This window comes from Cyprinus carpio, chromosome B10 (assembly GCF_018340385.1).
Source record: "Cyprinus carpio isolate SPL01 chromosome B10, ASM1834038v1, whole genome shotgun sequence".
Lineage (NCBI taxonomy): Eukaryota > Metazoa > Chordata > Actinopteri > Cypriniformes > Cyprinidae > Cyprinus > Cyprinus carpio.
This window is the reverse complement of record NC_056606.1, coordinates 19,682,913-19,708,672: the sequence shown is the minus strand read 5'-3', so window position 1 is coordinate 19,708,672 and position 25,760 is coordinate 19,682,913. Positions and strand designations below refer to the sequence as shown.

Below are 25,760 nucleotides of genomic sequence, written 5' to 3'. Positions count from 1 at the left end.
TTTTAAATTAATTTTGCTTATTATATATTTTACTATATATTTTTTATTCATTTGCTATATATTATTTTTTTTTTTATTTAAAAAAACAAATAGTTTTATAATACAGTATTCTGTACATAAAATTTATTTTATTGTCTTTATATTACAAAACTTTATATATTTTTAAAGGGGATGACTGGTACCCATTTTCCACAAGTGATTCTTTAGGGTCTTCATGAAATGTCTGCAATATACTTTAGTAAAAATTCCTCAGTGGTTGTGTAAAAAAAACACCCTTTTTACCTTGTCAAAAACAGCTCTGTTCACAGTGACCTGTTTCGGTGCATGTCTCTTTAAATGATAATGAGCTATACTGCTCAGTGGCTCTGATGTTGGGAGAAAAGGAAGACTCTTATGTTTACTTTTACGTCCAATTACTAAACAGCTGCATTTCTTACTAGACATGTCACTTTTTCAGAACTTTAATAAGAACAAAACTTATTACACAAAACACATTGCTACAGCTGCTCAAGCTTGGAGAAAATCTTTGTTTTGTCAAGATACAAAATTCGTTTAACATTTTGCTGTCAACACAGTAGGAAAAGTTTGCAGAGAAAAAACTAAATATCACAACTTTCATTTAAAATAAGCTAAATATGAACAAAACCATTGGCTTGTAACCACTGCGAAATGAAAACACTTTTTAACCAAACAATTTAAGCATCACTATAACAGATGAAAAAGACTCAAACACATCAGACTTTGCTTTGCCATCTTTATTCTGCTCTGTCACTCATTGACAACCTGACCTCTAGTGTACAACTGGATTAGGGCGGAAATATGCTAATATGGGACATTCTTTATATTATAAAACTATATTTATACCTCGTAAATTAAATATTATAATATATGATGTTTAATTTATGAAATACTGTATTTTTACAAATAAAAGGGTAATTATTTTTATAATATAGGGATGAATTCAAGTTGATTGGGACTCTTTTGCCAATGAAATGATTGGAGAAAAAAAAAAGACTCAATCACCCAGACCCTGTACGAAATGGTGCAATTCATGCGTACTTGCAGATTTGTGATTGCCACTGCATGCGCATATCCGTTAAATCCATGAGACCGTAGGGTGAGCACTTTTGCAGAGCCAGCACTAATGGTGTCTCCACAGCAGACGGGTTACTGCAGCCCACACGCGGCTCTGAATGACTTTTCCCCCTTTGCTGCTCCCTTTTCGATAGTAAACAGGGTTCCGACTCTCCATAAACACCCAATATGAATGGAGGACCGTCGTCTCTCACACGCTAAATTAAGTTCCAAACGTGGGTTCGGGAGGAGCCTAATCATTCAGTTCTGTCAATCATCATTACGAGCCTATACAAGCAGCTCTCATTGCGCTATCACAGCGTCAATTCATCCAGCAGCCCTCCACCTCCCCATCTCCTCCTCTATATCTGTTTTTGTCCCTCTAGGTAGTACCGTAATGGGGGGTTGAACTCAGTGCTTCATTAAGGACAACAAGCCAAGTTCGTTTACCATTAACCATCAGGACTGGATAGGCAGGCGAACTTGTGAATTTGCTTATTAAAGAGGCATCCAGTGGGTTGATGTCAGGTCACATGCTCCATAAATTACCGCGCGCACTTTCTCAACACAAGCCGTTACATGTTTGCATTTATTACAAATGATTCAACTATTCAAGTCACTGCACTTTTCATAAGGAAATGCTATAGTGTTGTGACTCACTCATACCCCCCCCCCCTCCCCACATTGTTTCAGTAGTTTATTTAAAGCCCATGTTTTTGTACCAGAAAAGTGTCTCCGAGTCATTTTGGTGGTCCTTGCTGTATATATCTGTATTTAGGTTGTTTCCCCCTAAGTAGCTCCAATGTAGTTAGCTTGTTCATTACCTATAGCTACTTCCAAACTATTGTTTGACTGTTATTTATTTGCTTTAAATTATAAGTACCTTCTAACTTGATAATGCCATTTTAAATCGGACCATGTGTGGTAACGGTTAGGCTGCAGCTCTCAATGACAGATGTCTGTTTTGCTAAGTATTTCAACTCTCTGCTCCTGTTGGGATGTGTAAAGAATTGAATTTCATATTTTTTCAGTGATTTTTGTTTTGAGATGCTCATACCAGCAGGTATATATAGAGGCAGAAACTGAAGTCCCACGGTAAAACAAACACCTGGCTATTCTTTTTCAGTGGCGTGTGTTGTGTTCGCAGGGTTACAGGTGATAGTGGAGGTCTAAGCCCTGTATTAAGACGTGTGTGTGTGGGTACTAACACCTCCCACTCGCTGTATTCCACGCTGAATCATTTCCTCTGATTGTGCCATAGTCGCTGTGAATGAGTAATCAGCAGACATACTGAAAAGCAAAATCAATGCATCCTTTGGCATTCAGCAGCATTGCTTTTGTGTATGGTGGAGGCTCATTCATCAGTGCTCTTTTGACACTGCTGGAGCATCCAGGTTAAGCGCTTTGACAGGAACACCCATTTGATTTCTGTACCCTTGGACTCGGAGTTCCTATTTTTGAGCTGAAAATAATACATCATTAGTCTTTTTTTGCCCACATGTCGGCCTATAGTGTGCTTGCTAAAATGCTAAACTGCTTTCAGTGATTCTTGAGGGCTAGGACAAAATAGGCTTCAAAACTGAAAAATAAAACTGTGAATATCAAGTTTTTGTATTTCTTCTTTTTTTTTTTTTTTGAGGTACTCACTTATTCAGGTATTTTCTGCCCTTTTAACCCTATTTCAAATCATCTTTGCAGTCAGCACTGTCAGATATCAATGTATCAAGTAATAATTAGTTATCAATAATTATATATATAGAATTATATATAGTAAACTATATAGAATAAATATTTATATAAACATTTTTATTAACTGTCACTTTTTATGTATATATATATATATATATATATATATATATATATATATATATATATATATATATATATAATTTAATATCCGTTTCATATATATTCTTTATTATTTATGTAGCTATGTATACACACTTTCCACGTTTTATAATATAACGTTATATATTTATAATAATACTGATACTGATTCTTCTTATTCATATTATTATTAGTTAAATTTCAATGTTTTTTTATAAATATTTACTTTTTAAACAAATGTTATGTTATTTTATATGTTCCCCTGCCTATATTTGTAGTTCTTAAGTATTAAAACAACAGTTATTAGCAATTTTTTAAATGCATACTGTTATTTATATATATATATATATATATATATATATATATTCTTTATTTATATATATCACATTTTATTTTCTTATTTAATAAAATAAATATTATTTTTAATAAATTTTTTCTGAAGTCATTTGAACTCATAGCTGAAGCAATATGGAAAGAGAACCTTCAGGATGGAGACTGACTTTGATGTTACTTTATTTTTATAAATGTTTTCATAAATAACTGATGGTGCTGACAAAAGGTAGGGACACAGCTGTGAAACTTTATGTATGAGCTAATATTTTTGGATGATCGTCTTCCTTCTGTCAGGACATGATGTTTCATCGAAAGATCCACATTTGTATTTCTGTGTAGCAAGTTTGCTATCTAAACCTGTGTGAGTTATTGTGCTGTGGTCTGAGCACAGATGGTTTTAGGGGTATAGTGAGCGTTAATGTCATAACCTTCATAAAATAAAATGAAAATTATATGTTTAGTACATATGAGCACACGTGGGGCATTCTGTATCCTTCATCTGCTTATAAATGATAAAATTGTACATCCTAATGCATCCGATTTATCAGGTTTTGCACCTAAATGCAAATGTATTTATAGACACAGAAACAGAGTTTTTTTGTTGTTGTTAGTTTCTCTTAGTATCTCTTAGCAAGCAGTTAGAGGCCTTATAAAGGAGAAAAGATAAATGAGCTGAGCATGAACATTATCATAACCTCCACTCTATGAGGGACCCGAGACATTGCAATATCAGTTTGCAGAAGACTAAAGCAGCTTCATTATTCATCTCAAGGTCACATATGCGGGTGAAATGTTGTCAGTGGAGGTCTCAGTTGAGAGAGGGATCTCCAATTATGCAGGTCGCTGCACTTTACGCACACGTATGTATTCTGGTGCATGTATTCCTTTCATATAAGCGCTGAAGTGCAGTGTTTCTGCTGTTCACACTCTAGTTGTGAGTCTCAGCAAGGTCATGTGTTGTTATTGCATTATTAATATAAGTGTTCTGCAGAAGCACAGAGGAACACGCTGCACTATATGACACACTCTTAAAAACTACAACGTGGTCTTCCTCACAGTAGGGTTTGTCAATCTGTCAAAATTTTTGTGTGAAATGTTTCCCCGTGTGTTTATTAGTTAATATTTTCACAAGTTTCCCTCACAGTGGCCTTAAAATATGAGAAACTATTAATGCGTAAGACAATATATGAAACCAAATGGCATTTCTTTTTAAGCAAAACAGCACAAGCACACCTTTTTCAAGCAAAACATTGATTTAAAATGAATTTATAATGTGTTTATTTTGAACAATATATCAGTGTTAAATGCTGAAGTAATGTGACTGAATTCATCCAATAAAGATCACCAAAAAATGAATTAAAAAATGTTTTAGCAGCATTTGTCTGCAGATGCCACTTTAGCTGATATATTGCTGTTTTCTGTAATAAAAATAATACATGTTTCTTCTTTTAATATTACATTTTTTGTTAGTGTTAGTGTTATTTTAGTATAACTGGGATGCTAATATAGTTTTATATATACATTTTAAATTTAGATTGTTTTAGTAATTTTGATGTGCATTTGTCATTTTTATTTTATTAACAATTTACCATAAGGTTTCTATTTGTCAAGATTAGATTATGACAAGTACTTCTAAAACGTTTATTCATCTTAATGTTAATTTCAACATTTATTAATGCATTAAAATAGAGAAAGGTTGTGTTTTTAATATTATTTAATGTTTATATTTAACAATTTTAGTATTTAATAATTATTATATTGTTTTACGATTATTCAATTAAGCAAAGAAAATGTAAAACATAAAATTATAGTAAAAATTATAATAAAAACCTGACTGCAACATGTAATTTAGTTTAAGTAATTTTGTTGTGTTTTGTCATTTTTTTAACACTTTGCAATAAGGTTTTCTTTTTTCCAGTTATTAGATAACTACATTATGAACTAACAACGACAAATACTAAAGCATTTATTAATCAGATTTAGTGTTAATTTCAGCATTTAGTAATACATTATTAAAATCAAAAGTGTGTATGTTAATATTATTTAATGGCAATGAGCTTACATGAGCTAACAATAAACACTTGTATCTTTATTAACTTTCACAAAGATTAATACTGTAACAAATGTATTGTTTATTGTTAATGTTAGTTAATGCTGTAACTAATTGAGACATTATGGGACAAATGAAAATGACTTTTATATATACTATTATAAATATATTATATATTATATATATATATATATATATATCCAAAATATATCCAATCTTTATTTGACACTTAGCTTAGTTAAACTAAATGAAAAGTGTATATATAACTAAACATTCAGACATTCAAACATTCATAAATTCAGTTATTTTTATAACATTATATATTCAGTTAATCTTCAATTTATATTTATTATCAAGTAAGAAAAAAGTTTTTTTATAATTATTATTATTGTTTTAGTTTTATTGAATAGCAATAACCCTGGTTGCAAGATATATTTCTTTTCTATTCCGTCGTCTGTTCTGGTGTTGTTTTCTTGAATCAACTCTATCAAGGGGACTGATTTAATCAAGAAAAAAAATTCTGGTTTACTGTAGCAAGTTTTACACCGACTCTCTCCAGGTTTCACACAGGGAATATATAATTCAGTGGAATAAACCTTGTGGGAAACATTGGAAATGTTTCTGTCTGTTGTTTGGGATTGTTTCAGCCTCATGCAGGTCCGTATGGAAATGACTGTTGCATTGATGCAGAAGGGAGTGTGATATTTCTCCCTCAATATACACTCATGCTCTCCAAAAGCATCTGTCTTGTGGATGGAAGGTGTGAGATCATCTCATGAATCTTAAATTTACATGTACGTAGGGTAAATTGGGCCACTTTTTGCCATTTATCTCAGTGACAAAAATGGCCTAATTTACCCGCGTAATCCATATTACCATAGTACTGCTTTGTGTGTGTCTGCGCACCATCCGAGGGCAATAAAACCACAAACACATGCAAAACAACATCCAATTACCCATCCATTTCCCATCTTCACTAAAGAAGCACTTCAGCTGTCATCATGTTTTCTATGTCCAGAACTGCGGCAACCATCTCTGCCCACTTCTCTCAAGCCATTATTGTAAAATGCAGCAGATAATGTCATGTAAGTGTACGGCTGGCTGCCTCTGAGCCTTTCTAAATAGGAGTTTCTGCTAAGCATTGCGCTAATGTATGGATTTGTTTTGTTTGAAGTGGCTGGTGGTGAGCCGCAGAGTTGCATGTAAGTGAGAATCACGACGGGTGATTGGAGAGCTACATTTCTACACTTCTGTCTCCATCTCTTCTCTCTTGTTTGGTCAGAATATGTGCACTTTGAAAAAAATTATATTAAAAGCAGCACCTAGTTTGAAAAGTGGGCAGTCTGTCTGAGCCATTCCACACGCAGAATAAGTTCCTTTGCAAAACAAAAATACAATATTATAAATATATTAGGCCACCAATCAATAAATAACTTATATAATTAAAGTAGTCTTAGTTTATCTGCATATAGTTTTATGTCTAGGCTACTATATCTACTATATACAGTATATACAGTTATATAACGTTATAACCTTATACTAACATCATATATAGCCAAACATATTATTTAGTTCAGAGTTGTGGTACATTTTAAACAACACTGGAATTAAAGTTGACATGATTAATAGAATAGAATAGAATAGAATAGAATAGAATAGAATAGAATAGAATAGAATACTGTAGAATAGAACAACTTTTTTATTGCTTTGTTTTTTTATTATGTATGAATTGTCATTAAGCATAAAGCAATTTTTGTTGCTAAATTTGTTTCTAAATATTATTTTTTACAGTGATTTTTTGATTATTGACTCATTTTCAATAGGAAGTATAGCTTATATTTATTCAGTTTATTCAAATTTTACTAAATATTGTCCCATTGACTTTAAGCCAAAGTTTCAGATTTTTCAGCTGGTTTGTGTCTGGGCTGGAATCACTCTACTGTTTCTCTGCTGCATTCACTGATGTTACTGCGGACTTTATTTGCTGGGGATTCAGGCGATTCTGCAGTCCTAGTGTCTCTTTTTGGTCTCATCTGCTCTGCTCATTGCTCCCAGAGGGATTCAGAAACATATTCATGAAAACATCTCACTGAAGATATAGAGCCTGCATTGAGGGATTTGCATGCTACTGCATCTATATGGAGAAATGTAGCATTACATCACTTGCTCACCAATGGAGCCTCAGCAGTGAATGGGTGCCGTCAGAACGAGTCCAAACAGCTGATAAAAACATTGGCCAGACCCAATGGTTTGAAGTTAAATGTCTTAATGATAGGTTTTCATTAAGGTGGATTACTATTGTAATGATTTTATCAGCAGTTTGGAGTCTTCAAGTGGCTAATTACATTCTGAACTCACATTCATATTCATTAACAGAAAGTGTGAATATGTATCTGTGAGTTATATGTCTCAGCCTTCTAACTATGAGCTTGGGTTGAGCAGACAGTAAAATCGACAGAGTAAAGAAGGAAAAACGCATCAAATCCTTTATATCAGCGATAGTTCAAAATGAGACAGCAGGCGAGGCAGGCGAATGTTCTCCGAGCTTGAGAAATTTTTCAAAACGTAATTTTCCCTTCATAGTGCTGAGCTGGCAGAGACAGAAAGAGCTGTGAAATAAATGATGTGGTTTTCTGTATCTCTCCATGAAAGTTTTTCTTCATATCTGCATCCTAACGTTATTTTCAATATGTCTGTCAAAGCCGTGCGTAGATGTGTCGTTATAAACGCCTACCTTTCTAAAGAAAATATGAGTGCTGCATGCTTGCCTGTGCAAAAGTTGCCAAGGAGCTGATACTGGCAAACTGTGCAGTCACTAAGGGGTTGCTAGGTCATTTCTAAATTAATTATTTTGCCCATTTTTGTTGACTGTTATCTTGGGGCTTGACAGTGATAACATTTCACATTTGTGATTAAGTGGATGTTTACTGTTTATCAACCTAAAACAGAAAATGTTTTAAGTGTTTTGGCCATTCATTTACATGACAATGGCATTTTGGGGGCCTGGAAATGCAGGTTTTTTTTAAATGTTACCCTATTTCTAAACAAAACTTAACAACCAACTAACAAACTTGCAAAAATAAAACATTTTTATCAAGTTTTGAGTCTATAGGACACGTCGTATTTCTTTACAAAGTGGCATCACCAACTACTGACCTGGCATGCATAAAACAGTGTTTTTAGTAATTTCTGCAGGAAATGCGTTCATTTTGATCAATGTTGACATCTGACATCTTCTTAAAAACCTTCTCAATTTTTAGTACATTGTTGTGTAAACATACCTTAAAGGGATACTTCACCCCAAAATGAAAGTCAGCCGCTCCACAAGGATGCGCTGTTTTCTTTCAAATCAAAGCTAAATACATGTAGAAACAGTGCATCCTTGTGGCGCGGATGATACAGAAAAGAATACGGTGATATGGAGAGACACAGAGGAGACCGTTAACAAAGGAATTGTTGAATAAAGTCATTATTTTTGTTTTCTTCGCTTACAAAAAGTATTCTCTGCACTTAATAATGTTACGGTTGAACCACTGATGGCAGATGGACTATTCTGACAATGTCTTTTATACTTTTCTGGACCTTGACACTGTTATTTACTTGGCAGTCTATGGGACAGTCACAGGCCTCCTGATTTCCATCCAACATATCTTAAATTGTGTTCCGAAGACAAACGGAGCATTTACGGGTTTGGAACAACATGGGGGTAAGTGATTAATGACAAAATTTTCATTTTGGGATGGAGTATCCCTTTAAAAATATTATTTAGGAGCATGTGTGTGAATTAAAAAAGGCCCATGGTTTTATTGAAATTTAACCTTATAAAGTCTTAAATATCTTAAACTTTATAATAAACATCTTATTTATCATTTCAAGAGGTCTTAAATTTGGCCATGGAAAGAATAGGAATTGCAAAACAGCCTAATAATTAAATAATTCATTAAATAAATAAAACAGCAGTGGAATTTTCAATGTAAAAACATGGTTTTCAGAGAAGGTCACATTCACAGTCAGTGAGTATTATACTTATAATACTTATGATCTACTGTTGATGAATCATGAATTATAAAATGTTTACTTTATGGTGTTTATATGGTAATATGTTGTAGATGGTTATTAGAGTAAAGATTTAAAATGAAGAGTCTCTGTGTCTTTTAATTAAATATGCATAAAGGTGTGTGTGTGTGTGTGTGTGTGTATGTGTGTGTGTGTGTAAATACTTAAATACAGCTAGTGTACTTTTTGTCATTGAACACATGCTCACTGGGAAAATTTAAGTGTCAAGCCCTGTATCCCTTGTTCAGTTTTTTATGTGTATAATCAAATATGTTTTTTTTTTCTTTTTCTTTCTTTCTTTTTTTTATTTTTTTATTTTTTGTTTATTTTCAAAAGGAAGTAAATGATTAATGGAACTGCACCTGGAAAATGGTTCCTGTGTTGCAGTTTGTTTCGTCGGACAGCTAATAAGCCGGATCTCCCGTAGGACGTCCAGGTTATCTCAGAGCCTTTGGCCCCTGAGAGTGATATTATCGAAATCAAAGGCAGTAACACAAGCAGCCATAATGATAATGAGGTGCAATGAGATCCCTGCTCTCTGTGGGATAATGGGAGATTGTGAGCTCACCACTCTTAATGAGTGTAATTAGAGAGCAGAGCGTCTGATTCACAAAATGAGACTCGTCACACAGACGCAGCCGTGGCCGAGGTGTTTCAGAGACGGCCGCGAGTGAGGCTGTGGCTCTCTAATGACGCCGGGGACCCTAGCAGTCTGGATGGTGCTGTGAAATTGTTTGTATTTGAGCTGCAGATGTTTTTTTAATAAAGCGCATTACTTATTGTCATTCGTTCATGGCCACTGCATGAATTAATAAGAAGTTGGTTTAGTGTAAGAGAATTAAATGTTTCCATTTGCAGGTCCCCAGTGTATGAACTGTAGATACTATAGCATTTTGCTTAATAAAAGTTGTTCGCATTTTTTTGATTGCAAGGACCCCCAAATATTATGATGAAATATAAAGATTTTTTTATAGGGGTCATGGCCTAAGAAATCAAAATCCCCTTGATCTTTTGACATAAAAGAGGTCATTGTATTATAAAAACATGTAATTTTCAGAACTCAAAACTTTCTCATTAGTCTAATATTGAAGCCAGTCTGCCAAAACTACAGCTTGTGGAATGTACCACTCTATGATGTAATAGTGTGGATAAGCTCCGCCTCCGCAGAAAAAGATCAACACCTGCTTCTACATCGCTGGCTGTTTAGCCCCGCCATAAAGTCTCTTACTTTATGCTCACCTAGGGTGCGTTTATTTGATAAAAATAGAATAATATTTTGAAATATTATTACAATTTAAAATAACTGTTTTCTATTTTAATATACTGTATTGTAAAATGTAATTTATTCCTGAGATGCAAAGCTGAATTTTCAGCATCATTACTCCAGTCTTGAGTGTCACATGATCCTTCAGAAATCATTCTAATATGCTGATTTGAGCTCAATAAATATTTCTTATTATTATCAATGTTGCAAACAGTTGTGCTGCATTGTGAGTTTTATATTTATGTATTTTGCAGATGCTTTTATCCAAAGTGACTTACAGTGCATTCAGGCTATACATTTTTATTTTTACCAGCAAGTGTGTTCCCTGGGAATTGAACCCACAACCTTTCTCCCAACAAAAAGAACATAAAAAAAAAAAAAGCATTTATTTGAAACATAAATCTTAACAAAAAAAACAAACAATTAAACTCACTATCAATCAATCCATCCTTAATAAAATAAAAGAATTATTATAAACAATAATAATATATAATTCTTTATTTCTTCTTTGATATATGTATAATTCTTCCTTTCTTTTTTGATATTTATACTAAACTATTAATGTTAAAATCTGTCATATTTAATGATAAAAAGTTTATAATAACACAAATCCCATAGATGACAGCCCAAACATTTTTAAAATGTGACTTATTTTCAAAAAAAAAAAAAAGTTGTATTTATTATTATTATATGATGTTTTATTTTATTATTATTATTATTATATTTTACTCATTTTATTTTGAGCCCTCATAAAAGCATTAAATAGGCTTACTGTATATTTTTTCCTGTCTACTATGTTTGACATCACAGATAAAGATACTCACCACTAAAGGAATGTCAGCGGATAGTTTTCTCGAAGCAGTGTGTTAAAACACCACAGACCCAAGCAAGACAATCTACCATTTTTTTTACGTCTAGCATAATAGCCATATAGCCAGTGAGCCATATAAAAGAAGGTGCCTTAACAGCAAGAAATTGAGTATTAGTTCTATGTATTATGTACATACAGCATTATATAGTCAGATGTGGCAGCTGGACGCCAAAACCTCCATCTGCATTAAGAGTATAAATGTCTTTTTACATATTATTCTCCATTCAGTGAACGCTAAAACTCCGGCAGTCTGGACCTGAGCAATGAAGTTTGAATGTGTTCAGAAAGCAAGAAATGAGGACAAAAGGGACAGATTAATTCAACTAAGTTGCATAATGCTGGCTGTCGCTGCGGTACAGTATCTTGAGGCGTTTGTGGACTTCAGATTATGTCTGAAATCATGCCTTTGGAGATGGTTTACATAAGAAACAGAATATGATCTAACTAACTTGAATAAAAGTGAATTCATAGTATGTATGTATACTGCGCACATCTGTTCTTACTAACTCGAGCCCTACAGAGTGTCCTACATGACCTCTGAACATAATATGATCCCATATGTTACTGTATTCCATCTTTTGGGACAGACGTCAATTCCTTCACTCCCCAGGCTTTGAGAGGTCAGAAATAAGTCTTGGGTATGTGCGGTTGCATGCACAGGTGTCTGTTTAGTCTGAGCTTGTCACTGAGATCATCCTGTAGCTTGCTGCCATGGCTCAGTGTCAGCAGGCCTGCTGTGGAAGGCTTCTGTAATTGGTATAGTGTTTTTCCAGCTGTGGATGAGAATTGATTCAGTGTTGGAGAAGGGTGGCACATGGACTGAATTTTCAGCATGCCGTGGGATGTGAGGAGTGAGATTTGTTCTGCTGTGTTTTCTCAGGACCTGCTGGAAGGATCTAGAGGGTTTGTGGTTGTAATGCAGCGAGGGGGTTTTCATCATCCGTATGAGCAGGAGATCAGCCAGGGCTGATCTCATGTGTTTGGGTGGTAAAATAACTCATAAAAAGTGAGTTTTTGCAGTGTAAACAAATCAAGCTGTATGAGCAATAAATCAGTCAGTCATTTTTATAAAATAAACCCTTACTATCTGTTTCAGGTGTCACCCTGAAGGGGTTTATTCATTTATTTTGCAGTGCAATGCAATGAATGAATGAATGAATGAATAGCCTAAACAAATAAACAAATAAATAAATAAAAGTATTCATGCATCATCGTTGTATTTGTTTTTTACTGTTAATTTTTTTTTAAATATATATTTAATTCATGCAAAATTTCATTTTCTATAGTTAACTTTATTTAATACATAGACTAACACGAACTAACAAGCATTGTACATTTGTTACAGTATTTATAAATCTTTGTTAATGTTAGTTAATAAAAACAGAACTTTTCAATGTTAGTTTGTTACCTAAATTCCATTAAGATTAATAAATGCTTTAGAAATATTTTTCAATGTTAGTTAAATAATGTGGAGCCTTGTTGTAAAGAGTTACCATAATTTCTTTTTTTTCTTTCTAATTTTCTTCATCTTCTCTTTATAGTTAATAAATACATTTCTAGCAAATTTGACAAATTATTACAAGGAAATGGCAAGTAACATTTTAGCTAAATTAAACGTGATGTTTTGAAGTAGAAAACTGAAATAGCATTTTCCTGCAAAAAGTACTCCAATAAGCATTGTTTTATTTACATCCTGCAAAATTATTTTTTACATTGCACAATCCAGTACTCCGGTGCATTTTGTTTTGCAAGTCAGGATATGTGTTCGTGTGACATGCATAAATGGATCTGAATGCTTATACAAACAAACAAACAAATAAATATTCCACAACATGATTCTGCTTGTTTTAGGTTTTGCCTGTTTTTGTCTCTTTCAAATTGTCTAGGCGCTTTAGGTGTTCTTAACAAGTAAGCAGAAGTCTCCTTGCATACATATTTAAAAGCTTTTGAGACGAGGCCATTCAGGAATAGTTAAATGCGTAAATACTTAATGTGTCTATGAGCTTTTTCTTTATGCCTCTTCATTTTTCGCTCTCATTCAAGCACCCTTGAATATGTTTCATGTGATGTGTTCTGCCCTGTTCATCATCTTTTGCTCTTCTCTTTCCTACATTTGAACAGTAGATGCAGAGTTTTAGTGTTCTCCTGTGATTTCTTGCCACTTTTCAAGTCTTCTTTAACTTCCTTCACTTTTAACTTTGCGGTGCTGTTTTTGTGCATGTCTTTGGTGTGTGATTTTTAAATGCCCTCATATTTTCAGCAGGTCTTCACCAATTTCACCTATATTCAAATAGAAAAATTATTTTAATTTTTTAAAATGTTTAAAAAATTAATTTTTTTTACTAATTTCAACCAAGTTCAACAGACTTTTATAAACAAATAAAAGTAAATAAATGAATCAAATCTTACAGACTTTTGAACTTTAGTGTGTATGTGTGTGTGTGTTTGTGTGTGTGGATGCATTAAGGAGGAGAAAACATTGTGTTGAGTTGTAATAAAAATACATGCATACATACATTGCAAATACAGTACATTTATTTTATTTTTTTAAAGAATTTCTTACATATATTTTTCTTCTGATTTAAGGGTGTGATATGTGGCCTCGTTGTGTTTTGGTTTAGGTTCCCAATTCTGTTCTGAAGCTTTTGTCAGCATCTCATGGAACGTTCTTGTCTTTAATCTAGAGTAAAGCTAATGACCTCCTGGGAAATGTACACACGCATCGATGTCACATCGACGTGTTTGGAGAAAGCTCTGCTGAGCATTTGTTCATGGCATCTTTCATTATTTGGAGGCCATTATGATTCGGCATGCCTCATCTCCTTCTCGGAGTAAAGCTGTCCGTGCTGTAGGCTTCCCTTGACTTTCAAGAGAGGAAGGGTCTTTTGAAGGAGAAGAGGCAGAGAGGGTTCAATCGATCAACTCCTCAAAGAAAATTTCGAAATGGGTTTCTCTTTTATTTAGCAGAAGGGCTGTCAGTCATCAAAGCGGCGGGGGGAGAGAGGAGAAGGGGGCAGAGCAGATCATACGTGAATGTAAATGAAGATCAGGAGCGCTGCAAAGGTTACAACCACTGCTGAACTTCAGCAACTGTTGATCAGACATCTGTATCATTAGTTCCAAGCGCCGTTCACTCAGTCTGCTTTATGAAAACTTTGAGCTGAAGAATGAAAATGATGTGGCCCTTAAAGCACACAAGCTTGAAGGCCACCTCATTGAGTTTCACATTTGATATTCATCTCAACAGATGCTCAGATATTCTCATAAACACGATGAATATAAAGGACCTCAGGTGATATCTGATTTTTACATAATGAAAGAGCCATGCACAGGACTCACCTTGACATGGCTGTTGTTAGTCTAAAGCACAGGAGTCCCAATATTAGATCATTCATTTTTTTAATCTTTAGTGAGGAATCACTGGCTCACTCAGAGTGTGAAAAGTTATATTTTGGTGTTAACTGAAGCAAAACTTCACACAAGAGGAAATGCAATTGTTGTAATCAGACTAGTTTGGGGATGAATGAACTGAATTAAGATTCATTGACAAAACTGTTTTCAAAAAATTATTTTTTATCTCTGGTGTCAAATGAAATTGCACAATTTTCATCTTCATAAAAATACATATGGACTGATATTTCGATATTGTGTTTTTCCTTTTTGAAGTTTGAAGGCTCTAGTCACCCATTCATTGTAATAGCATGAAAAGAAAAATCTTCCAAATTTCTCCTTTTGTGTCCCACAGAAAAAAAGAAAGTCAACATGAGGGTGAGTAAATGATGAAAGAACTTCAATGTAGTTAAATGAAGTTAACATGTTTCATCTTAATTGAAGGAAATATGAAAACATGCACTAAAAGTTTGGGGTCAGTAAGATTTTTTAAATGAAATTAATAGTTTTAAATACTTCAAAATAATAAATTGCAATAATATTTTACAATATAACTGTGTCAGTATTTTATTGCTACTACTATACACTTCTTATAATCCTGCAAAACTGAACAGTAAAGGAAATAAAATAGATTTTAAAAAAGCAGGTAATTCTTGACTCTCACATAAAACATATCTTTCTCAGCAACAACCTTCTTTTGCAGAATCTGTTACGTTGTTTCCATGTATCTGACTTATTTTAATTAAGATGTTTCCTTTAAACATGTTTTTGAAATGTGCAATTCAGAGCCACTTCTGCAATATCTGCGCTGTCAGCATGTTTAAATGTGTCCTTACGTTTTTGCCAACATAGAATCAATGTGCTCAGAATGTGTGTGCCATTTCACTGTTATCTGACTGATTCAGATGCGCTGTTGGCTTAATGTACACTGAAGATATTTGACAAAGATGAATGTGTGTACTGTACATTTCCATATAGACCACACAGAGTAGAAACTCATCTGTCCTGTACGAAACGACACACACTTGCTGCATGCGTGACATGCAATGCATTCTGAATTCCCAGCTTGCTGCATAAAAATATGTATACTGTTTGTTTGTACCATCACTTTTGGCCAAAATACAGTCAAATTAACACTATTTCAAAATACAACAAAACTTAATATAAATAAATTTAATTAGGCTGATGTCATGTGTGTGTACATTTATTGAAATGTTATGTATATCTATGTAAATGTGTGTGTGTGTTTGACTGTGAAGCCATGTGCAAAAATAATATGACATTGAAAAGCAATGCAGCACTTTATCATGATATAGTACTGTTGGGAAAAGCTACTGAAAAACTAGGTAGTAGTAATACTTTTAGTTTGTTATTTCCCAATGCTGATTGAAATGATTCAGAACATACTGATTTTCTTACGCAAATCAGCAGCTATAGCTAATGAGTGAAGTGAGCGAGGGTTTTTCGAGAGGATTCAGGTGTTTAAATGAGCGTTGTGTGTTGGGACTCGCTGCTTGAGCAGTATGCATAAGGAACAGGCAGATTGTCAGACAAATGAAGGGCCCGGACTTCTTGTCGCTCCGAGGATTGAGCTAATTGAGCAAACAATCATTTTGGCATTCAGCGCACACTATGCAGATGTGTTTTGAAGACAGATGTCAGGATGACTCCGTCTGATTAAGTCAACAAGGAGTCTTATCTAAATATGCTAATTGTGTTCATTATTAATTAATTTTGGGCAGGAAAAGAACTTTTCCTGCAGCTTTCAAGTGCCATCATGGAAATAATAATAATTATTTTTTTTGGTCAGAGTGAAAATGCAGGAAAGCATATTTGCACCTCTGTATTTAGTGCGCCTGGGCAAAATCATAACGCAGTTTAATTTACTGATAACACTGTTTTTGCATGACTAAAACTCTTCAGGGGCCAGAGGACCAGCAAAATTGCCACTTCACTTCTGTGATTCATTTTTTTGCTTTGAAATGTTTTTGAATATGGTGAATGCACTTATCCAAAGCAAGCGAACAATCACCACTTCTACACAACAAAATGTTCTGCCTTTGTCCAATGTTTACTCACAATACCTCAATTGAATCGTTTCATGTCCCATATATGAAACTATCACAGAATCCTGATGAAGCTCCTGCTCTTTTAATGCAGCTGGTGTCACAGAAGGCTTTGGAAAATATCTCACATCTACATTAGAATATCTCATATTGTATTTTTCACAGCACCCCTGAGCAGCGGGCCGTGACCTGATTCGGTGGTTCATGCTCCATAATGCATGGCTGTCTTTAGCAGGGCAGGCGCAGAGCTGTGGTTCAGTGCGCACACGAGCAGGGGCTATTAGTGCTGGATAGATGGACGAGAGAAAGAGAGAGGCCTGACAGACTGAACCCACACTCAACCCAGCTGAGAACCTGTATTTATTTTAACCAAATTAATTACATGCTGATTAGTTAATCAAATGGTGGTGATTTAAATGCATATTTTCTGAGAAAAGCCCTCAAATGATAATAATTCAAAGGCTTTGCAGTTTTGGGTGCACTGAATAGACATTCCCAAATCTGTTACAATTCATCCAGCTTTCTCTGAATGTGAATATGATTGTTCACTTTTGTCCACTTAATGGATCCTTTTTTCACAGGCTGTGCTGAAGTGTTTCCACACTTAATTCATTTTAAAGCAACAGTATGTAGTTTTGTGTATTTTTTGCGTTAAGTGAGTGGAATTTACTGTGTGTAAATACATCACTGTGTGGGTTTGACGCTGCCGTAAAGCAATCTGCCATTTTCGTGGAATTTCGTACTAACTTAGCACACCTTAGCAAAACAACAGAAACAAAATTCACAATACAATAACCCAAATAAAATTCAAATTAATATTAAAATGAAAAATTAAACTAAAAAAACTTACATACAGACCACAATAAAATACACTAATAAAACACTACACTTTGTGTTACTACAGAAAACTAGTTAATGTTAGCGTAAGTTAGTTGTTTTAATGCAACGGCAGAGGGAGTGACGGCAGTTTTCATATTTCTCTCTTCTGACCACAATAATAATTTCTCTAGATTTTTTTTTATCTTTTGGAAAGTCTAGAAACGCTGTAGTTTCTTTTCTTTTTGTAGCAAATGGAAACGCAAAATGATTTATTTGTTGTTTGTATTTTCTATTCACCACTATAAAAGTTTAGTCAGGTTGTAATGACTTCAGGGTCCATTACAGGAATAATTCACCCAAAAATAAAAGTTCACTCACCCTCATGAGAGTCCAAAGCTGATAAAAACATCAAAATGATCCACATGATTTTCACTCAGAAATTGCTAGTAGATTCCACAAATAATTAGATAGATGGTAATCAAAAATTACTGCACTGTTGTTATGAGACGTTGTTTTATGCCCCATGTGAAATATCACTCCAGCTCAGGAGCTAAGAGTAGGCTACTAGAATGCTGTTCAGACTGAAAACCACCTAAATTTAATATTCTCTTAATTACCAGTGTAGTCTAAGGGCACCCTTGCGAGAAGTCATTCTCTTAAAAAACAAGTCCATCAAACATCTCAAGGCATAGGCGGAGGGTGAACCAACTCCAGGGTAAGCTAAAAGCAGCCAAATCTATTAACTACAAACCCGTCTTTTTATCTGAATGCCTCTGATTGGCCATTGCATTCCTAAGCTCAACGGAATCGTGTGTGATTGGTTATAATGCGTAAAAACTGTAAAAATGCCTACAATGAAATAACGGTGTAACATGAGCAGATCTTAATTTAATGCCACAATTGACACTCTCTGTTCATTTTCATTTTGTTAGCAACAGTCCTAATAGATTTAATTGGTTTGTGCAGGGGCATTTTAATTTGGCTAAGCCTTCCCCAGCCTTACAAACGCACCGCTTTGTCTCAAGGCTTAATAATTTAAAAAAAAAAAGCCAGAAAAAAACAAGATGAGGTTGCATAACCTGCAAATGCACTGTGGAAACAAGATAAGCAAAACTTTTATCTTGTTGTACACAGGAACTGGGGAATTGCAAAAACTTTCTTCCCAACTTTAGCCCTGCTGTTTAAAACCAGACGCTTTATAACTCTCACATCCTTTATACAGCATGTCTGTAGTAGATAGAACTCCAATAATGTGCCAGTGATGATGATGATGACGATTATTATTGATAAATAGTGTATTAAATTAAATATGGTAAATATTTGAAACAAACATTTATAATAATAATAATAATAATAATAATAATAATAATAATAATAATAATAATAATAATAATAATAATAATAATAATAGTAAATGTTACTTGTAATATGAATTATATAGCCTATTTAAATTATTAATTTTATTAAATATTTTAAAATACTATTTTATACTATTATCATTACTACTACTACTACTACTACTACTACAAATAATAATAATATAATTTTCAGATAGGACAATATTTTAAATATAATATGTAGTAAATATATTAAATATTAAATGTAAACTATTTAAAATGTATTCTTAATAGAAATGATATATTTAAATTATTTTATTCAATGTTAATGTTAATTTTAAGTCATATATTTAAAATACAGTCCCTGCTGAAATACTTCCATGCTGTTTGATTTATGCTGCTAATTTCTGATTCATTTTTGTCCAGCTCTTGGGGTCAAGGTGTGTCTAGTTAGCAGCACGGGTCATTTAACCATCAATACACCATCTGAGCCCTAAGACCATCTCCGCTGACTGTCATGATGTCATTTTCCTGCATTTGGGTATATATGTTTTTAAGATGTAATAAACCATTGACACCACTGACTTGCTGATACACATGCGATTTTTTAAAGGATAGTCGAGGATAATATTTTCTTTCTTTCTTCGCTCTAGTTTTGTGCTGTGTTCCATCACACTGGTTTATATATGCGTTATTGGATTGCCAATGCATGAAACAGCGGTTTACTGGCCGAATGATGCAGAACTCACGCTGTATTGACGGAGGGGAGCAGTAAAGACTGTGCCTCATAAAATATCGAACTCACAGACAAATTTAATTGGGCGGCTAGAATATCTGTTTTATTTTCCTCCACACAGCCTTCATTGAGAAGGACTGAATGTTCAATCCTTTTAGAATATCTTATGGAAATATTTGTCTGTGCTGTGCAATTTCTTTATTTTGATGTTAAATTGAATCGCAAATGATTAATTTGGTCTCGGGCATCTAAAATGCATTCAGTATGTTAGAAATATATTGACTGAGTATTAAGACCAACTTCCAGTCTAGGAATATTTTATTTCTTTATGCGTTTTCTTGTATAATGCAAGCGTCAGCTAATTTATGAGAACAAAATGTTCCAGATTAAATCTCATGGAAAGTTGGGGAGGGTACAGTAGATAGTGTCTGGAGTGTAGAGCCTGTAGCATGAATTAGATTTAATAATCCCCAGAGAAACCACAGAATTCTCTGTCCCAATTCCATTTTTCTTTGTAATTAAAGAGTGCGCTAAGATTGATAAAACATCCTTAATGGAGATAGTATAATTACTTTACATTACATTTGTTTGTAGCTTCAGTTAAGTATGTACAGAGTGTGTTAAAAAATAGTAAGAAAGGGCCAAATGTCTTGTTTTCTGAAAAATTATTATTATTATTATTATTATTATCATTGTTATTATTATTATTATTATTATTATTATTATTATTATTATTATTATTATTATTATTAATCTTGGTATAAATATAAGTAGTTGTAATATGAATTATATTTAAATTAATTGTTTACAAATATTTTGCTTTTATTTATTTTTTTATTTTTTATTATTTTTTGGACATTTTGTGAATATATACCTATTAAATATAACTAATAATTAATATAAAAATGTAATAATATTAATAAATATTTGAATTATATTTTTTAATTAACATATTTTACTGTCATTAGTTTAATATATTAATTTTTTATTATTTTATATTACAATTTTATATATTCATAATATTTATATTTACAGTACAGCCCCTGTTGAAATGAGCAGCATAAATTTAATGCTGGTCATTTCTGTTTTGGTGCTTGTCTGGCTCTAGGGGTCAAGGTTTGTCTGGAAAGAGACAGTGTGTCCCAGTTTACATAGTATCCATTTTAAGGAGCATGCATGAGTTTGTCCCAAATTATATATTAATATGTTGATATTTTTGTTTGCTACTATTTACACTTATGTTGTTTTATTAATTGATATTCATATTTTTCTGGCAGGTTCACCCAGTGTGGTGTGATATTATGGATGCTATTAGAGGTGTTAGGATAGTTACATAGATTTGTGGGTGAACTATTCCTCTAATATCTAGTCATTTGGCCTCTCAAGTAAATGTCTTGTGATTTAAGAATGTTTAGATATTTGTACTGGACAACAAGACAAAAATACTGTGTAAGAATTCATTCTTTACAGTGTATAATTATAAACCTGAGAAATATCCACTGCATTTAAGTGTGACAACTAGCCCCGCTTTATATACTTTCCCACCACCAGAGAAGTACATACAAATTGGGACGAGCGCTTCAGAGAATATTAACCTGGATAATAAACTTCTCTTTGAATTCCATCAGGTTCCTGTGAGACACGTCGTTTTTTGAAGGCAGATCTTTGAGGCACAAAGGACTGAACTATGTATGCTGAGATCTGAAAACCCATGCAGCACCACAGCAGAGAACGAGAACATGCGGGTGGCCCGTTCCCCTCCCACCGACACATCTGTACTGGGTCCCGCTGGTAGTTCTGGTGTGCCACGTTGCAGTGTACGATGGGTAATTAGCCATCATGGGAATATTTGTGGGACTGAGATAAGTAGATAGATCCTTGCTTGAAACCCCTCCAACCACCCCAAGAGACAAAATCTGCCTCTTTTTGAGGGATAAACCTGCGTGAACATCATGTACTAACCAGTTGACAGACATGGGGAAGACAGATAGTATTTGTACTTGTACAATATTTGAAGAGAGAGATGCACTGCAGTTCATGAGACAGTAAACGAGATTCAACACACAATTGATTTATGAGGAATAGTACTTTTTTAAAACTATTTAAATGGATTTTTAATTATTAAAACATTTACTTACCTTTTTAATTAAATTTTTTTTTTTTTTTTACATTTTTCTTGGTTTGTCTGGCATCTTGGATTTTTTTTTTTTTTACAATGCATTATGGGATTGTTTTCATTTGTTGTGACCTGCAATTAACAATTGATTGTAAGAAGAACAATGCCATACTCTAGTACAGTGTTATTGAAATATTAATTATATTTTATTTATTTTTTTTAATTTGCTTTTTTTATTTTTTCATTTTAATTTTAGGTTTAAGTTTCATGTGCATTTGACAATTTTTTTATACCTCTAGAAGTTTTATTTCATTTATTTTTAGTAATTTCAGTACTTTAACCTATTAATATAATTATTTTTGTTTTTGTTTTTCATTTTTAGTTAAAATAATTTTTTTCAGCTTTATTTCATTTACCAAAAAACTTTTTTTTAAAGTTTCAGTTAATAATAACAATACTGCTTTTAAAAAAGGACAAATATACATCATAAACACATTTTAAAATAGTACATTTTTAATTATAAGTATTTAAAATGTCTATTTAATTATATGTTAATTACATTATTTTCTAAAATTATTTTATGTGTTAAGTGTATTTTAAATCAACATTTTTCTTTGTTGATCTACCTATTTGTGTTACTTTTTGCATTGGGCCTGTAATGCCACAATGCATTATGTGATTGCATTTTTCCTTAAATTTTTCATCTTTTCTTCAATGCTTCTCTCACATCCATAAAGGTTCTTGACCAGTCATCTTAGGGGCAGCAATATGGCAATCAGATGTTTGAGCTGTAGAAGATAGAGGCGGTGTTTGTTACACCAGGGATCATTCGCATCTGAGTGCAGACAATCAGGTTGTCAAGCCTTCAGTTTCATGCTGAGTCTGTTAATTGGCTCTCCAGTTCACACACAGTCTTCGTTCTTCTCTCCGAAGGTAATGGAGATGGTCTTCACAGAAAAGAAGATACTGTAATTGAGCTCAATCACTCATAGACATCCAACGGTCAATCAGTGGAGGCTTCTTTGGAGACCTGGAATATGTTGGCCTCATCAATACCAACTGTGGGAAGAGCTCAATTCTCTGTGGTGTTTTAAGATGCTGATAAAATGGTAAGTGGGAAGGTATGCTATAAAATAATTGTATAATGCGATTTTGTCTGAGATATTTCTTTTAATCTAGTAGTCAGTTGCTAAGCAGCTGGTATAAGTGGCTTGTCATAATAAGCATTGTCAGGTAGACTGTTATTTTAAGGGGTTGTGTTTTTGTCAAAGATAATGATCCCGGGAAGAGACTGCCGCTAATGCAAAAGAAATGGAGGGAATCAGTCAAGAACAGATTACATGCTGGAGGAGGAATTGAGAAGGAGATGAGAAATGGATGTGTGCTGGAAGTGGGAAAGGAATGGCTTGGGGAGGAGGAAAATCTCCGAATGATGAATTCATATGTCAGAGGTAAGATAGGTAACAGGTTACAGAAGAGATTCGCTTTTCAAAACGCAGTACGCCACGATCCGATTTGTGCAGATCGGGTGAAATGTTTAAGCTCATACACAAAACCACCAGTCACAGGAAGTGTGGAGTGATTTGTGACTCTGTCTGGGAAATATGAGTTAATTCGAGAGAGATAATAGCAGTTTACACCTCACTAGGCATCAGCCAGTTCCCAAATTGCTTCATAAATGGTAACAAATGAACCCATGAACTGCTAAAACAATTCAGAGGTTTTTTCTGAAGTATGTGGAGATCTTCTATAGCATGTGGCATATATCACTGTGTTGTCTTGGTAATGACATCATAATGACTCTCTTAAAGGAATAGTTCTCCTCATTTTATTACATATGACTTTCTTTCTTTTATTTTTTATTTTTCTTTCTTTTTGGGACACAAAATAATCTCTCGCTTGCTCTTTTTCACACAATGACAAAAAAAGTATTCTTCTATGAATTGGGCAACATATTCCAAGTCTGCAGAGGACATATGATGGTTTCGCGTGAAGAACAGGCCAAAGATTAGGTTGTTCAGAACATCCTTGTTTTGTTGCAAATTTTGTCATTCCATGCCATTAATGGCATTCTTTCTTTTGTGGAGTGCAAAAAGAGATGCCACACAAAATGTTCAAGCTGCTCTTTTCCATACAATAAAAATTACAAGGATTTTTAATAGGTAATTAATAGGTTTTATTTTTATATTTTCCTTATTCATTTTGATGTTTGGTTTAGTTATGATTTTCTCTTTGTTTTTGTTCTTATTTAGTTGTAGTTTTATTTCAGCTTTAATTGTAATATTTTTGGTACTTAAACTGATTTTATTTCAGTTAGTTTCCAAGGCAGCATTTCTAATTTTACAATTTTGCATCTAATATATTTTAGTTTATTTCAGCTTTATTTCAATTTAAAAAAGTTTATTTTTAATACATTTTAATACTTTTAGTTAACGGTGGTAACAGTCAGGTAACATTTGCAGATTGTTCTAGAAAATCAAGCAGATTTGTAATGACATGAGATTGAGTAGATGATGACAGGAGGGAAATTATTATTTAGAGGGAACTGTTCCTTTAAGGTCTTGAGCTTCAGGCAATAACATTTTGTCATTTCTTTGTAGACATCCTCAGAAACTGCTGCCAAAATCTTTCCTGCTGTCTTAGAAAGGAATAATAGAAAAACTTTAATCTCCCCTTTTTCATATCCATCTCTTTCTGTCCCTTTTTGTCATCTTGTTTCTTTTTTTTATCAGCTTTTTCCGCCTTTGTGTCTGAAAACTGGATTTACTGCCAGCAGTCAGTCTCAGTAGATTCATGTGAATGTTTGAGTTCTGGTGTCCACGTTGTGATTATAAACAGAATCCCTGCATAGTTAAAGAGAGGCGATGTAGGTCATGCTGTGACCAGCTGCATGAGTCTCTTGTTTCCATAGCACTCCTTTTCCAGCCGTTCTCTCGCTGCTGCATGAGCTGAAAATTCATGTCAGGTTGACAGTGTCGGGAAAGCTACTTTGAAGTATTTCAGTCCAACCACAGTCAAGCTTTTGAAAAAGAAGATTCTACAAGCACTACAAGTTACTGGCAAACAAAGCTAACTATATTGAAGTTAGTTATTTAGGGCAATAATAAATCTATCTATCTATCTATCTATCTATCTATCTATCTATCTATCTATCTATCTATCTATCATATATTACATAATTATATATTATCATAATTATTATTATCATATAATTATATTATTTCTATGGCAAAGAAATAGATTTACATTAGGGTTAAGGCATTACACTTTACATTAAATATAACTGACAGAACTGGAAAACAAAATGTAAATGTCAAAACTGATTTAACATAACTATTATCATAATTATTTTACTAATCATTCAATGTTTAAGATGACAGTGGGACTTAAAAGTATTGGTGAATTATATAATTACATGAACAGTGTGAATGAACTGATTCAGTGAATAGAATGAACTGATTCAAATAAAAAGAAGCATTTAAAGTGCCCCTATTATGCCATTTTTATGGTTCATAATATTGTTTTGGGAGTCTCCTACAATAGGATTACATGCATGCAAGGTCAAAAAATGCTTTCGTTTTCTCAAAATATGCATTTAATATGACCTAATTTTCTAATGATTCTCAAACGATTCGTTCGAAGCGGTTCAAAGATTCAGTCTCTCTAAACCCCTCCTTTCCATGAGCATGCTCTGCTCTGATTGGTCAGATGGCCTAGTCTGTTGTGATTGGTCTAGGTGTACAGTGCATGTTGGAAACGATATGCCTATTTCAATAGTTCTTTATTTTGAACGCTCAATATTAAATATAAAAATCTATTAT

General features: G+C 33.4%; 1 long non-coding RNA gene across 1 annotated transcript; it reads left to right on the top strand.

Annotated features, from left to right (window-relative positions):
- Window positions 1–21,106: 21,106 nt before the first annotated feature.
- On the top strand, window positions 21,107–24,052 carry LOC122138613. The gene is made up of 3 exons (XR_006155698.1): window positions 21,107–21,649; window positions 22,677–23,048; window positions 23,211–24,052. It is a non-coding gene; the product is annotated as an uncharacterized LOC122138613 (long non-coding RNA).
- The last annotated feature ends 1,708 nt before the right edge of the window (window positions 24,053–25,760 follow it).